This window comes from Pomacea canaliculata, linkage group LG5 (assembly GCF_003073045.1).
Source record: "Pomacea canaliculata isolate SZHN2017 linkage group LG5, ASM307304v1, whole genome shotgun sequence".
NCBI lineage: Eukaryota > Metazoa > Mollusca > Gastropoda > Architaenioglossa > Ampullariidae > Pomacea > Pomacea canaliculata.
The window spans coordinates 25,613,453-25,630,873 of NC_037594.1; the positions used below are offsets into that span (position 1 = coordinate 25,613,453).

At 45.1% G+C, this 17,421-nt stretch overlaps 1 protein-coding gene across 1 annotated transcript in view; it reads left to right on the forward strand.

Annotated features, from left to right (window-relative positions):
• The window catches only part of LOC112564266, a 53,409-nt gene that overhangs the window by 9,357 nt on the left and 26,631 nt on the right, over window positions 1-17,421 (forward strand). The window lies entirely within an intron of this gene.

Here is a 17,421-nt window from a genome sequence, read left to right on the forward strand (position 1 = left end):
ACAGGGCGCAGACTTGCATGTCTGCTGTGTACACGGGTGAAAATGACGGCAGGCTGGTGCTCTTGCTGCCAGGCACAATGGTTCTGTGCGGGGCCAGGCCGTGGGCGTCATCTGCTGACAACCATCATCACACCTTCAACAGGCGGCGCTTCTCAACGCCCACACACCTGTTGATAGGTTTTCTTGGGTGGCCTCATGGCGCTGACCTAACTTGTCTAGGGCTGTCTAGACTCCACACACACGCTGCTCGTAGTTACCTTTTGTTGGCCAAAGTCTTGGTACCTTTCTCTTTTTATCTGTGGTGCTTGATCGCCCCATTATCCATTGGATAGCCCAGAGAAAGCGGCCTAATTTATGGTGATAAGTACACACAGCTCCATTCTTTGTAACACAACAGTAACTGGGTGGCCGACTGGAAATAAGTCTGCCAGCGTCTCTGTTACAGCACAAAGTGGATTGCGAAGGTTCTGCACAAGACGACGCCAGTGAAGACACTCGAACCTAATACTTTTTCTCTAAAAGGAATATTTGCGCTTACAATACAATACTACTTTATTGATCCCCAGGGGAAGTTTACAATAGTGCTCGTACTAGCAATAATATATCTACTAAGTTGTTCGGCACATTAATGAAGGGTGCGTCCACAGATCCCGTGTGAACCCAGAGCCTTGTTAACATTTACTTGCCGCAAGAGATCTTTGACAGAGGACTGGGCAATCACTAACCCATGCTCAGGGACCACAAACTGCCTTAGTGTGAAAACTCGTGAGAAAAGTCATGTTTCTCGAAGCGGGCATAAAAAGGATTAAGCACGTTCACACGGAATAGACACCGCAGAGCTGTTCCCCACATGAGTATTTTCTATGGAAAGCGGGGGAAAATATGGAGATACGATGGTTTAATTAATGAGTACGATGGTTTAATTAATGAGTACGATTTTCGTGGCTATTACACGTCTGTTCTGGTTTATTGTTAACTTCAACTTGCTGCAGTCAGCAACCGACCCAATAAATAAGTGCAAACAAGTTCACGTTGCTGGACTCGGGTGTGGCGGAATGTGTAACTGAGCATTTCCAAATACACTTGCTTGAACATAGAAGATACTGTACTGATTAATTTTCAGTTTTCATTTAACATTTTTCTTTCTTCTCTTATAGAAATATCTAAAATAAATGAAATACATGACTTTCTAAAGGTGACTTTCCAAATTTTGGGTCGATAAAAAAAAAATTACTTATTTTGAGTAAAGAATATGGAAAAGGTGTTTGTTCGGCAATGGGTAAACAGCTCTGCGGAATACCTTGGCACCAGACAGATTATTTGCTAAACATGACTGGATGCACCCTTCTCGACCCGATTTATCGCGTCATTGACGGCTCTGCCCCAGGAATTTCGTTGGCACCATTACCTATCGCACCCTACTGTACATTTTGGTCGAGGGGCGGGAGGTAATATTGTCAAAGATGAAACTGCTTTCTTTTTGTTTGTGAGGGCTTTGTGGTTTTGACTTAAGCTATCTACTGACCAGTAATTCATTCCACCTTTATTGGAGATGCGTACATGAAGGCGTGAACTGATAAAACGGAGACTAGAAATTAACCATCACCCCAGTCCCTGGCAAGTCGGCGCCCATATTTCACGGCAAACATGTCAGGAATGCTGCTAATGCGTCTTTCAGCAGTATGGACAAAGGGACGCTAGCAGAGCCCGTTGGCCGTCACAGGGAATGACTATACTTGTCTGTTGCCCGGCCTAATGAGTGTACATTGAACACATTTGTACGCAGTGAAAGTTATTTTGCGTCTGGTTGAAATCAGTTTCAGCTGCTCAACTGCGACGGATTTTGGCTGGAGTTTGTGGTTTGTTAGAGATGGGGGACAAAACTATTATCCACTCCTCAAACTGTGCTAGAGAGTTATCTTTCTTGTCAGTGTCTGGCACTTTTTCTGTCAAAGCTGGGACTGTCAATTTAGCGGAATCTCCTTTGTTCGCTTCTCTGCTATGTGGGTTGAATACTGTGAGGCCACTATAAAATCACCCGAGCAACTTTGTACTTCCTCGTTTGTACAGAATCTCTTGGGCCAGTGTTATACATACCTACGCGTTGTTTGTACCAAACCGTTGAGCTAACACAATTTTTTTTTAAAACAAATTTTGCCTGAATTAACATTTGCATGTTAGCGGGCTTCACTTTTCAAATAACCGTAAAGACCTTCAAAATAATGTAGTTTTATTGCTTTTCTTGTTCCGCAATTATACAAGAGCTGAAAGTAACATGATACTGCAAAATGAAGGGTGGGGTAAAAGATAAGCATTATGGGAAAGGTTGTAAGGAGTAATGTTTACGGAAGAGGTGCGTTTTCAGTGCACGTTTAAAGGATTCAATAGTGGGTAGCTGGTGGATATGGAACCTCGAGCCTGAGATTAGCTTATTGACGTAGACCACAGGAATGCTGAAAAGTACATCTTATTACGTTTAAAATGTTTTTCGTTACAACACTCTCAGTGTGTTTAGAGATTAGTATGCAACTATTCTGATTTCTCTTGAAATGAATGTAAATAGCAAAACGTCATAAGGGACTCCCTGTTGGGTAGTGCAGGATAACAAAGCGCGCATTGCCTGGGCTACACGATTTTTACCCAGATCATTGCGCACTTAGTGCTAGTAACCTGTCCTTACTTTATATTCTATAGTCTCTGCTCGGAGGTGTGGGGTAGCCGAGCGGTACGTCACCGAACACCCGGTGTACACGAGGACAGGGAGAAAGAGATGAGCACGTGAATCGTTCGCACATGCTGGTTGTGCGCTGTCTTGTTCTCTCGCAGGCGTCATGCGTGAACTTTGAGCCCAGTCAGAAAACGCACGCTTGTATGTGTGTGTGTTGTGATTTATGGTCGACTGTTTTGGTTATGGCTTGGCAACGTCTAAAACGCTTCAGAATATCGGTGTTTCTCGTTAAATTTATGCGACACTGTTGTTGATCGTGGCGGAATATTTATTTGAGGATGTTTGCCTGTACATTGTCTCAGGAGAGCGTTTGATGAGTTCCCATCCTCCCAATTTAGGGGAGGCTGCAGGCAGAACATCCGAGGGTACTGCAGCCCCCATCTTCTCGCTCCTTCCTCGCTTTTGCGGTTTCCACTCACTTTCTGTCTCAGGGAGGAGCTCACCTGGCCCGACAGGTAGCAGCTGCTTATTACCCCCCTCCCTCTTTTGAGTTCAAGCGGCAAGCGTCGAGCGTGGGAAAGCGGCGTCCTGGTAATTGAAAGCCCCATATCCATACATCATCAGGCACACAGCTCAACCTGTCGGTGTGTTAGTCGCCAATAGATGGTGCCAGAAGATTGGCCTACAGGGAGAGGGGGAGGAAGGAGAGGAGAACAAGAATTAGTCTGGTCTTCTTCTGTGAACAAGTTCTGTCTCGCTGGCTCGAGGAATAAGCGGCTCTTCAGCGTCGTGTCTTTCTTTCCTGCCATTCCATCAGGAGAGGAGGTGGAGGCTGGGAGGTGAATCTTGGCGCACGGCGCTGAATTCTTCTGTCTGCTGCCAACAGTGTAACAAGTGGAGGTCTGTGACGACTCCTCAGCTTCCGTGTGTCCTTCACCCTTCTTCTCTTGCAGTGTATTTGCACGCCATATTAAGTACACACACATTTTTAAACGACACGTTAAATGCCATGTAGGCGAGCTTCTTACTGTCAGTGTAAAACTTTTTTTAAAATTTGACAGCTGAGTAATGTACAAGGTGGTGGTTCCCAAACTCTAAGTGAACAGTTTACTCTCTGGATATAGACCTACAAACATCTCAGTTCACAGAAAAGAGGTAAAAACAAAGTCTGATGTCAGAACTGTACATGGATACGTTTACCTTCTCAAGGCCTCAGCCAGTGAGAGGGGAGATATCTGATGTTGCATGTGTGTAGACATTAGTCAGATTTGATCTCTAGCTATATTTCTGGTCTACATATCGAGGAGGGAGAGTCCTTTTTCATTCAGATTTTGATAAATTAAAAATCTTTAACAGTTTATTATTAATCATGAAGTATGTTTCAATAGCTGTCTTGAAGAGAGGAGTAGCTGAGTGGTTAGAGCACATTGTATGTACCGACTCAACAGTTATTGGCGACCTCATTTCGTAGAGGCTTGGGGAAGGAAAGATAAGGAGGTTGAGATGAGCTCCACTCTCACCAAAAACAGAAAAAGAAAACTGACCCCAAGATAAATGGTCTGTAGCATCTTTGCTCCCCAACCCAGCGGTTACGGGACTTCTTTTACCTGACAGCTCAATCATTCTACAAGAAAGTTTTACACTGGGGCAGATCTTTAATGACTTACCGTATACATGTTTATCTTCATATATCTTGTTCATTTATAACATGAGCTATAACAAAGTTTACGATTTTTCTTTTTTACGTATTTTATAAAACATCAGTTTCCTTGCAGTCTGTTCCAAATATCGTTTCTATGGATCCTTTGTGGTCATAAGCGACTAGACTTGCCTAAAAACGTGTCGCACTATTTGATCGGAATATGGTGAACTGTTAGCATCGTGATGGTTCGTTGGATACCAGATGTCTGCCTTTTGTGATTGGTTCTCCGACGTCATTCATTTTGTGAGAAGTGGAAAAACTTGATTGATTGATTGATCGATCGATTGATTGATTGATTGATTGATTGATTGATTATGCGTTTTCGTAACTAGCTTCTGAAAGTATATGTACGAGGTGGGGCTTGATAGCTGGTTGTGTTGGTGGTGTTCACTGGCTTGAGTCACATTGCTGTTTCGCCCTTGTGGTGGCTATTATTACTGTGATGCGTTGTGTGTGCATAGGCAGTGGTCAATAGAACTGAGACAGGTAAGTAGCGGTAGTATTGACATGTGACTATCGGTAATATTCAGACTGGTAGCTAGTAGGAGTCAAAACTCACAAGGAGAAGGAACGTACAGAAGCAGTCAGTAGTGCACGTGAAAATGCACGGTACCGCGCCAGCTGCCACCTTTCCCACTCATCCCAACCGTCGGCGCCAGAAAGACGGGGGTTGCAGAGGTAGCAGCACTCCCTGCTGGACAGGACGATCGTTCTTCAAGACTTGCGAAAGGGGGTGTGGAGGGGATTTCTTGGTTCCGGCGCCGGCGTTTTCGCGCTCTTTTCCCACGCTTCTCTCCTTGCCACCTGCACAGACTCCGGCTGGCAGCCGTGTGGCATCACAAGCCCCACAGGTAGCAGTTTTCACGTCAGCAAGCCGCAGCACCTGGCGGACAGTAGGCTCACCTGACAGCAGCAACGGGTATGCATTGTGTCTTAGATGTAGTGATGATGATGATGATGATGATGATGATGATGATGAAAAGGTTGGGATTTATCTGTGCTTATCATTTCACTGATAATTCGCATTTCATTTGCAGTTCATCTTATTGTCAGGCTTCTATTTCTGTGTAACGGGTGAAGTGAGGTTGATGTCAGTTTACCGCTGGGCCTTTTAGGCAGTCCCTGATGTGAGCGCTTGTCATCTCCGCATATTATGAGAATAACAATACAACTTAATCTTTTATATTATTTGTAACTCTATAGGCGGGAAGTTCGATTAGATTGCCAGAAGTGTAGCTGTATGGCTCCTTATACAAGTATGGTTTTAAAATGTACATTGCTATACAGAGTGTATACTTAATTGTACACCACCATACAGCGTACATATGTACATATTGCGTTACATTGTGTGTATATTTGTGTTCATTACCAAAGTGTATAGCATAAGGTTATATCACCATGTAGTGTATAGTAAAAGTGTACAATGTCATAAGAGTTTAAGTACAAGGTGTACATCTTCATACAGAGTATATACATTGTACACCATGCGTAGGGTATAAGACTATAATATAGTTATTACCATACAATGCATATACGGAGTACTGTCATAAGGTGTACACTATCATACAGGATGTGTATTATAAAACGGTCACTGTTATATAATGTGTAAGTCGGTGTACATAACCATAAAGAGTGTAGTTTAAAGTGTACATCGGTATACAGAGCGTATACTATGTACACTGTCCTACATAGTATAAAGTACAGGGCATGTAATGTCATACAGTGCATAGTATTTGTGTGCACACTGCTGTATATAATTATATCAGCGTAAACTCTGTCTCATATCAAATGTTTCATTCCGTGGGTGCGTCCTCGTCGTGGGCTACGCGCCTAAGGTCGTCGTCAGGCTAATTTGAGGACAAAGAGCCGCTCAACAGAAGGCATGAAACAGTAGTCTTTGAACAGAGAGACATTCCCACAATCAAGTCAAGACTGAACGTCTAGGCTGGAGACTTTCCGCAGCTTTGTATACTCTAGTTCAGTTCACAGACAAAGCGGTCAGGTGGTGCAACGGTTAGCACCTGTCACCAATACAGTGAAGGTTGGCTGTTCTGGGTTCACCTCTCGTCTTGGGCACACTGTTCCTTCACTGTATGTAACATCTTTTTAAAGGGCTGACTACCTTGCCATGATATAGCCTTAGTTACTGGCTCTTCGTAAAACGCCGATTACACCTTTCCCCTTCCCCCCATCAGTTCACAGATAAGGGCTGGAGACAAGAAGCGGTGCCAGAATCACACCGACTACAGTACTAACAGGACTGTAACCTGCCTGGAATAGCGTGTCACGTCTCTGAAATCAGGTTTAGGCGCTTTTTGTAGATGATGTGGTACAAGAGGTTCTTTCGTATTTGTTTCACTGGATTATCTGTGAGAAAGTAGAGACAGAATTAGTAAGTCAAATGACCCTGTTTACACCCGCAGTGAAAAGACGCTTATATATACCACTCTTGATAAGTTTATACAACTTTACACCACGAGTATGTGACTACATGGTAACAGTCTTTGTGGTAACCCTTGAAAAGTTGATACAACTGACATCTTGTGCCACGTGCCATCGACACTAGCGCTGTATACCTGTGCAACACCTGGTTTTGTTCGCGACTTTGGTCTCCTCTGTCATCCTCAGGGTGAGACCATCGCGATTTCTGACAACTCTTTCTCCCTTCTGTCTTCTTGACAAATCTTTCTTATCTATCTTTGTAATAATTCGTTCTCTCTACAGTCTTCCCATGGACGTGTATAGGTGGACTGCTGTCTATCTGCCAAGACCAACACTTAGCCTCTTGCGAAGTGATCCGCTGTTAGTCTCGGCGAGCCTAAACGAAGAATGTGAATAAACCGGAAGCTATGTCGTCTAAAGCCTCGTTTTAGCAGTTAACTGGAGAAAAAAAAATCGTCTGCCAGCAGTCCAGTAATACAAGTTCGTGGTCTTCCTGACATAGCGTTCTCGCTTCTTTTCCTGTTCTTCTTGGCTTGTTTTTAACGCCCGTCGTTTTGATGGCAGCCACTTTCAGCGGTTCACCATGTCTCGCATTGTCAGCGTGCTGGCCGCAGTGAGCGAGAGCCGTATGTTCAGTTAGCAGTTTGGATGTTCACTTCTCTTGTGAAACACTGTTTTGTACTGTATTTCTTGTACTTTACTATCTTTATGAGTTTACCTTTAAATCAGCCCGTGATACAAGTAACATTTTTGGCGAGAACTGAGGTGAAGTGACCGTTAATCTTACTTTGTTTTGACGTGTTTTTTCCCTTACTGGTCATTAGCAATAGTGCCCAAAACATGAGTAACGCTGGAATCCTCCATACGTGCGTTGCTTTCTTGACCCGCCCACACTCGCACCCAGCCTCGTGTGTGTGTCCCGCCCCCGAGTTAGTTCCTCCCGCTTCCCCGTTTTGTTAAGTACCTGAATACCAGTTTAAGACGCCCGCAGTCTGCCAGAGAGAGTGGCGTGATTTTTCAACACCACTTCACGCCGGATGCATAATTACAGTCCTCCGTACCTTCCCAGTCGTCCCTAAGCACTGGCAAGAGATGCGAGTGGTTGGCGAATAACAGGGTCTCATCTGTCATTCACCTGTCCAGACTGCCCAACCCCCTCTTCGGGCGTCGTGGCCTTTGCGTGGTGGAACTGAGCAGGTGAGGTTTGAAATGACTGGTACGGGTGTGATGATAGGCGTTGTTGAAGATGTCGATTGTCTTTTTGTTCTCCTTCGACACTCCCTTTGGCTCAGTGTTGCTTCTGACTTGACGATGGCAGCTGCCCAGTTGTTGCAGAAGCCAGCTGGCCGTCGCGAGCATCACTGACGGCTCCGATCTCACGTGCCTCCACACCGCCGTTGTGCCCCTTACCCTACTTGATGCAGCGGCGTCGTCACTTTTTTTTTGTTGACAAAGGCATTGTCTGTCCATCAGTGCTTCGTGCTGTCCAAGCTGATCCACCGGCCCATTGATGACAAGCGCTCTTGATGACAACGTCTTCGCCTTTGGAAACTGTGCGGCTGGGTGACCTCTGCATGACGATTACCTGCTCCTGCATGCACCTGGGGTGGTAACTCGACACTACTCATTCTCTCCACTCTTCGTGGCAGGAAGGCAAGATCATTTTACGCTGCTCAGATCTCTTGACATGATAGTTTCTAGCTCAGAGCTCTTGACAGGATAGTCTCTAGCTCGGATAGCCCCCGTTGCTGCCTTATTTCCATTTTCTCGCTGCATGTGACTTTGCACTTTTCCTGGGTCCTATGTAACAAGTATGGCCAGCTAGACAATGTAAGACTACAAGACAACACATCCTGCTTATCGTCATCGTCGGCCGCCTCCAGTTCTGAGAACGCTCTCCTGTATCACCTCCCAGTAACGGCATCTTCAAGTTTACCTCCAAGACCCAGTCTTCGGAATGTTGGCATGTATCGCCACATAATATCGCCATCGTCAGAGTTTCTTCGTAATCTAAGTCTTGCGAAGGCTCTCGTCTATCGGCGCGCAGTATTGGCAGCTCCAGGCCTGCCCCACTCCCCCCTTCCGGACCCTGGCAGACCTCGGTGATGAAACCATAGAAGCTGTTCGTAAAGTAAGCAGCTGATAACAACTGACGAACTACGTTTCGTGAATTTTTTTATTTTGAGGCGTGGGGAGAGAGTGGAGATGTTAGGAGTCTGCGTTGTTGACGATAACGCTTGACAGGTGCGCGGACAGTGGAGGTTGGGGGATGCGTGTGTGGGTCGGTGGTTGTGGTTAACAATTCTACGCCGCAGGTTGCGTTTGGTGCTGTTTATTCTGACAAGTCTGAGGACCTCACATTTGACTGAGACGTCTACTACCTACCTTTCTGCTTACCGTTCTTGACCTGCTGCTAACGGTTGGTAGCAGTTGACCAGGTTTCACAGCGGTGTTTATAGAGTTGCCTAGATGCTTACCTGATCCTAGCAGCAGCAGCAACGTCCACCACGAGCAAGCAGTAGCTACATGGGATACGTTTGGCGAGGTGCATCTCTGATGGGCACTGCAGGTGAGGTGAGTGTTTATTCGGGGTATAGTCGTTACATCGGGGTACCAGAATCAAACTACCTGTTAATGTAGAGCACATAGGCCGTAGCTTGTGAAACTGAGCGTCGCTCAAGGCTACAATAGGCACCAACACCCGATTTCTTTGTCAGTGTGGCCCAGACAGGTCATTGAGGCACGCACATGAACACGCTTGCACACGCCAACATATTCTACCACACGCCCACTTTCTCGTACGCATGCCAGCATACGCGCCCCCACACACACACACAGATGCACAACAGAAAAATTGCAGGTGATCGGTGTCACGTACGCACTATTTCACTATGCCACTGGGTTTTCATCCTGTTGTAGTTGCTACAGCCTAGGTGCACGCAGAGCGTGTGGAGTTGAATCGTGCTGAGCGAGTAAAGTGGAGGAGAGTTGTGGGTGCACTCAGTGGTCTTGTGCACAGAATTGGCGGCTGGCATCGTTCTTGTCAAGCGTATTAGTATTTTGATTGATGCCTTCACGTACTTCATTATCTGCAAGGAAACCTTCAACCCATGACGGCTGCAAGTGGTAGCATGAGGCAAGTTTGCTGTCTTGCAGTCTGGCATTAGGACGGCACTTCATCAGGCGTGATAATTCTCGCCATCTTAAAGTGGCGGTGCGCCATCTTATGGAGGGGGGCGAGTGTATGCGAGTGCAGGTGTCGTCGGAGTCACCTAGTGTAGCCGGATGTCAGTGTTGAGGATGCACTTCCTCCATAGATCACTCGGGCGATTTTTTGTTCTTCTCTTCACTCGCATCAAGTCGTCAGTTCTGCAGAAACCATAAACTGAAGGTCTACTTCCTAATCACATTTGAGACACATGATGAGGTCAAGGCGGCAAACACCGTCGAGTACTACATTTCTCTAACCCTTTTTTCTCTAAGAAGTGGAGAGAGAGAGATTGTCTAACCGGCACTCTAACCACAGTGGCAAAATGAGCGGTATCCTGAACACTAGCATCTGTGACCTGTCGTGCACTGTAAGTCTCGATGCCTTGAGTCATAGGATCCGAAACTGCTAGTACCTATGTGGGAGGAGGAGGGGTGCTCATCAGTTTCCGATGGTCTCTTCTGAGCCTAAGCCGTCTTTAACCACTGAATACAGTTGCGGGTATTGTCAGGCTCCAGTTTGCTTATACCCAAACACCAGAGTTGAGACATGATCTGTCAATGGTGTATTCCACTTGAAGAACACGTTCGGCTTTCCGTGGGGAGGATTGCTGATATGTTCATGGCATTTCACGGGTGTATTTTTGCGTAGGAAGATGTGGGCCGGGGGTATGAAATATGTCTAGCAGAAGGTGATGTCTGCATTACACTTGTCTCCTACCTCCACCCCCGCTATTCTCATCAGACACGCCAGGCTTATATGGTGGCCATGTTGTAGAAACTGGCACCTTGTAGTGCCTTTGTAAACCCACCGATCCAGCAGATAAGGAGATTTTTGGCGAAGACATCGAAGGGCAAAAGCGTCTTCCAAATTGTTCGCCAGTGTGTGCACGGATGCCAAGACCTTAAGATGTCTGTCACTAGGCGAACGTGAAGTCCCTTTTGCTGGCAGCAACCAGCACGTGCGATGCGTGCAGCTTCACCAGTCCACTGTTTTCTTTGAGGAACAGCCAAACTACCAACCCTTTCCATGGTGGACGTACCATCGCATGCAGGCGGCAAGCCGGGGATTCGGTTGGAGGGTTGAGGAGAACAGACAGACAACGGCGATTTACGCCAAGGATACGTTCCAGAGGACCTCTTGTAATGTAAGTTCTCGCGCGAACTTGGCAAGGGAATAATGGGCAACTTATCCCTACATGTACATCGTACAATTCTAGTAGACTAAAATATCATGACAGTAATGCTGACGATAGATGAAATTGTAAAACGATTTTTAGAAGTTTATCTGAGACGAACAGTTGGCGTTTTCCATTGTTGACACTGTGAGCCTGTAGCGCTGATCTTCGCGAAAGCTTGAGCGGAAATTAAAACTTTTTTTGTTGCCAGTTCTTTGGCACGGACCTAATTCAACTTTCAAAATCGTCTAAGGGAAGATTTATCCATCACAGTTTTTCTTTAGCTTGTCTCGAAGTGTCTGGGTCAAGCCTTATCCATCATAGTTTTTCTTTTTTTAGTTTGTCTCGGACCGTCTGGGTGAAGCTTTATCTGTCACAGTTTTTCTTCAGTTAAACTCTTCTTACCTACGTATTAGTTCTTTACCTTTATAGATATCGTAGTCCTCGTGAGATGACTATGCATTGTTGTCCAGTCAGTGGCTATCACATTCTGAAGTGTCCCAGAAGTGTTTAACATATTCTAGCTTGTGGTCCTAGAAGTGATTAAAGTTCTGACATTGATTATCCTAAAATGGTCGATTGATCTGAACATACAGTCTACAGTACATTTGATGATCAGGTATTCCGTTACTTGTCAAATTCAAACCGCTCTGGGTCGCGTGCACATGTATGTAAAACTGTACTAAACAATTAAAGTTACATCAGTCACTCCTAAGTCATTATTAGCTTTGTTACATGAATGTTTCAGCGACGTTTTAAAAATGTTATTTTCTTTAAATAACTTGATTTAAAATAACCGGCTAAAACATTTTTAATAGCAACGGCCGTTGATACTAAATCACAATCAACATTTTATTGAAAGCTTTTTTAAGAAAAACAAAGATTTAAAGCGTAAAGGTGTTTGAAGTATGTTGTGGAGCTAAACCCCTGGAGTTTGGTAGGCAGTCTTGGAAATGGAATCAATTTCCCGCGATACTAGTTAATAGTAATGCGTCGGTTTTAATATCTGTTATTAACTATTTATTCTGTATATATACATATATTCTGGTGTTTTATCAATAAATGAATTTATTAACATAGCACCTGAAGACTACAGAAAGTTTGGCAGGCTTACAAGCGTGGGATAAGACCTTTGACAGACGAAACTTTTGTGATCTTTCCAGGCGAACCGGAAATGACAAAAGCTGCGGCCTGTGGTGCGCCCCTGCCAAAACTGTTTCATCTTTATTGTCTGCTGCCAACGCATCAAGTCTATAAATCTGTCGACTTCTTTCGACAAAAGACTTGAAATGTTTAGTCCACTTGATGCTAGCAGCCACATTTACAAGATAACTCGCTGGCTTGTGCAGAGTACTTTCCCTTAGTGAATGCCGTTTCCTCTAGCGACGCTTGGCTGGCTCAGCTCCTGCTCAAGATTTCCCACACTTGAGGTTCTATTTCTTAAGCTAGTGCAGGAGGAGATCGTGGGCATTGAAGGTGGCGGTTTCAAAGCATGGCGGGTGTTTTTGTAGTTGACATCTGTCATTCTGCTACTTTTTTTTTTTTTCGCCCGCCATCATGAGATTGTAGCGAGCGAGAGAACAGGCGGAATGTGGGCCGCTGTGTGAAGAGTGCAAGGTAAAGACGAGGCTGGTGTAGCCCAATGAATCATATTGTGATGCAGGAATCATCTGGCAGTTTGTTTTATCTCCCCTTTCCATCTTTTTTCCCCTCCTCCCGATGTCTTACCGCTTTCGGCTACTTCTTGGCTCGTCCTTGGCGTTCCGCTTGCGCTCGTCCGTGCGTAAATCTTTTCCTCGGTTGATGAGGTTGATGAGGCATAAATATACTACACATTTGTCTTTAGTCAAGCCATGAATATACTGCACACTTGTCTTTAGATGGGTGCTATCGTGAGTCATTGATTTCCAGTGAGTGCATCGAAGACTGTTCACAGTTATGATGAGTTGGTTAGTCTGTCCTTCAATTTTAAAACCGAAATGACCAGAAGTCTCTTGCCAGACGTAGACACCAACACACAGACACTCGCACACAAACCAACCGACAGACGTGAAGTTTCTACCTCCCAGTTATCATGCTAGAGACCTTTGTATGCAATGATATATCTAATGAACTGGTAGCTAATGACCCAGAATATTTCTCTATTTTTGTATGAACGAAGTAACCATTCTGACCTAGGGGGATCCCGTTAATTATTAGTCACTGAAAATTATTTGATTATTGTTGGTTAAAGACCATGATGACCTTGGGTACCATGTTATCTTAATATGGTGACTCATTCTGTTTTTGCTAGCATTATCTATTTTCACAAAGAGACTGTGATGTATTGAAGTATACATGTTATGATTGGTCAGCGGGTATAACATTGTTTAATGAAAAGATTTATCCAGTCAGTCTGACGCGAATTGTTCAATAAAATTAAGGAGAAATCAGTAGATACCGAATGTGGTGGTGTCGGGGAAGTTTTGAAGAATACTGATATCTGGGCCTTTTCTAGCCCAACGTGCTGACAAAGACATGTGCATGCACACACAAAATAATCAGTTGTTTATGATGTTAATGTAAATGCTACGACGATCGTTTAGTCCAAATCCTCCATGATTTCCGTTTGATGTATAATCAGGCTTCATGTGTATATTGTACTGGTCTGTATTTTCTCTGTATTTCGGAGAGTCCTCTTGCGATCGAGTAAACGTTCGGTGTTGCTGCTGGGCCAAACCGCAACGTATCCCTCACGGGGTGGGATAGGGAGGAAGACAGTTTTCTTGTAAAGGTGAGATGCTTGTTGCTTCAGATGCAGAGTGTGGGAACACGCGTGTGTTTGTTCAGCCTCCAGTACTTGTGCTTGTCAATTGAAGATGCTAGATAAAAAAATAAAAAAACTACAAACAGCAGGCAGGTCAGTCCATTCAGCAAGTAGGCCGACTTTGCTTGTAGTTGCTGTGCTTACCTCTTCCTTAGACCAGGGTTATTTACTGCTCCAGTTTCTAGCCAGGCCAGTCATGTATTTCAAAACCCAGGTTATATTTTATTAATCTTTCCTCGATTGATCAGACATTCACAGGAAAGAAAACATTGGTCTTTTAGGTCAGGAGGAGGAGAGATACCCACAAAAATGTCAGTGGCTAACGCTTGTAGAGATGGTAAACTACTTTTCTTGGTCTTGCTTTGGTGTTCTGTACATCTATATATACATGTATATACGCCGCTCCTTCTCTTGCTCTTCTTTCCATGATTCTCTTAGGTTTGCATGCAAGCGTAAGATTATATTATAATCTAACTTTGTTAGGGGGTGAGGGTGGACGACAGAGAGGAAGACGGTGAGCACTGGAGTCTTGAGCTGTATCAAGACACTCATCTCTTTCCTCAGGTGTGTCAAATATTTACTGACCCACACTTTTTCCTCCCTATCTCAACAAACACCTCGGTGCCAGACAGATGCAAGCCGCCACTACTCTTGTTTTCACCTGCCTAAGGTGCAGAGAGGTCAGGACTTTATTAGCCAGGCATGTGGTTCTCGCCGTAAGACCCGTGGGAAAAGATAATGGTTTATCTGGCACTTAAGTGAGTCATTTACCTTTGCATCGTCTCTTTTCATATTGTCTACAGGTGCCACAACCTTCTCCCTGTACACCTGTCTGCAGCAAAGCAGCTCTTTTTACAGCTGTAAGAAAGGAAAAATGTTCGTGGGCCATTTCTTTCGTGCTATATATATATACTGCTACTTGCTAGAGCCATAAATATATATAAAACATTCTATTTCAGTGAGGCTGCAACCTGTTTAAATGACTGCCTTTCCTGAGTCAGCGCCTAGCGACTTTCCGTGTCCCCAGCTCCTGAGCACAACACCCTTTGTACCCACAGCTGTGTGTGGTGCCCCGATGCTGAGGACTGTTTTGCCGTCTGCCTGTGAAGAAGGCGAATTGATAATTTACTTTCTCTATAGAGCGCTTTGATTTGACTGTCCAGAAGATGCAAGGCAACCTGATTATCATATGGCGTCACTTAATAAACATGGGGACGGTCTGAATAATGCTATGACCCTTAATTTTTTCGTGACAATTCAGACAAGGAGGTGGAACAATTCCCATTTGGCTGAAACGTCACATGATAACCATAGGACTGCGGCAAGTCCTTTCATTTGTTTCAAAACCAGTTCTCGTGTTCATCTCAAACCTTCCTTCAAGGTACCCTGAAGACCCCGGACCCCAAAGGAGTGTTGTGCTGGGTCCAGACCAGACGTTGTACTGTTTGCTAGAAGGGGTTCTTGGTTGGCCAACTTTGAGGGACCTATGTGAGGGTCTCCAGTGTGTGGTAGGCTTTGTTTATTCTGCGGTACTGCTTCTTGATCTGGTTATCCTTGCCTGCCCCCATCTTCCTGCCGATCTTGCTGTTCACGATAGTGTACTTGGTTACAGCTTCAAGGCGATGTTTTCTGCTCCTTCTTTAAGGGATTTCTTTGATCGCAGAAATCTACAATATCATTTGCGACCTAGGGCTGTTTCCCATACATCTCTACCTCCTTAGCATCTCCTTAGCTGTTGCAAGTAGCGCCTTTTTGATACTTCCGGCAAGCGTGTCTACGTCGCAGTCCAGGGTGTTCATGGTGGCAAATTTACTTCCAACCTGGACCTTAAAATTGTTTGCACTCTCCGGGTTTCTCAGTTTATTAATCAAATCGACGCAAGGACATTGTTTTCATTTGGGCCTCTGGCCATGTTGGTATACCTGGCAATGTCCGAGCGACCAGGCTGACAAGGCCGCTTCTTAGTCTCCTGGTCAATTATAGTCACTGGTGTTACCTGCAATGCCACTGGGACACTGTGGGTCAGAACAAGTCACACGCCACCCTTCTCTGTCTTTCTGACCCCCTCCCATCATGCCATAATTTTTTAGCCTCGTTGGTGTTGGACTCAAAGTGCCCTGGTAGGAAGATGAAGTCGATTTGTTTATGGACAAAATCATGTGGACTGTTTTGCCATCCCTGATTTCTTCTGCAGATGAAAGTCTGTGACTCGACAACGGTTAGCACCTGTAGCTAATACAGTGCGCGGTGGATGTCCTGGGTTCATCTCTCGTCTCAGGCACACTGTTCTTTCTCTGCATGTGACATCTGTTTACAGGGCTGGCTTGCCGTCATATAGCCTCAGTTGCTGGCTCGGCGTAAAACACTAATCCTCCCCCTACCCTTCTTCCTGTGCAGGCTGTTATTTACTAAGTGTGCGGCATCGCAGGCTATCTTTCGAGAGATCTTGGAAAACTCACTTTGTGACTAGACTCAGCGCTGTAAACAAAGAAGTGTAGCCGTCACCCTCAGCCAGACACGGGCCTTTGTGGGTTTTGGGAAGCCTCCGACAACAGGACTTCACAGAAGTGATGCCAAGGTTTATGCTGACGTCTCCTTACTCGAGACTGCAGCTCAGGAAGGAATTCCATTGTTGTCGTCTGCTTCTTCAAATGTATGTTTTCCTGCTTTGAATCCTGACTCACACGTGTGGGAAAATGACATTCCACCTGCCTGCACCCCTCCCAGTCTCTGGAGCTAGAGAAAACAAAAACACGATCGCAATTAAAATCTTAAAGTAACTTCTAATTTGAGCTTTTGCAGAAGGTAACGGAGTTCTAGTAACAGCTGCCAGATAGGTAAACAACTTTTGAAAATTGTGTGTGTGTGAAAGAGAGATAGATTGGTAGGTGTAGAATCCAAATTGTCATTATAGGCAAACAAGAGACTTGTTCTAAAATCTGTTTGAGCGCAACAACGTGACAGTCGTGGGCAGTCATAAGACTTGCCAATGTCCGGACTTGTCCTCGGTAACTTTCCTCAAATGGCGAAAGCAAAATGTGTATGTAAAACTCTACGATCAGTCACGTGACAGCGTAGTTCTAGAGACTAAAGACATCTGCAGCATGGCTTGCTTTCATTCCAGCCCCTTTCGCTCATACAGGCGTACAGCTGTGCAAAGAGGTTGGTTGTATTTCTAGGTACCTGCAGGTAGGAGCCAGGAGACATTCGCTGAGCAGAGGTTGAAGGAAGGGAACATGTAAACTACAAGTGTAGCTACATCCGACATGAATCAGCGGATGTGAGCGATGAAAACCAGCAGGCCTTGACCCCTATCACGCGACCTGCATTTGGGTTGTCCAAGTTCTTAAGAGGCGGTTTCAAGTGTGGAAATGCCAACACAAGATGTTTGAGGGCCGGGGTTCCGTCCTTCTCTTCA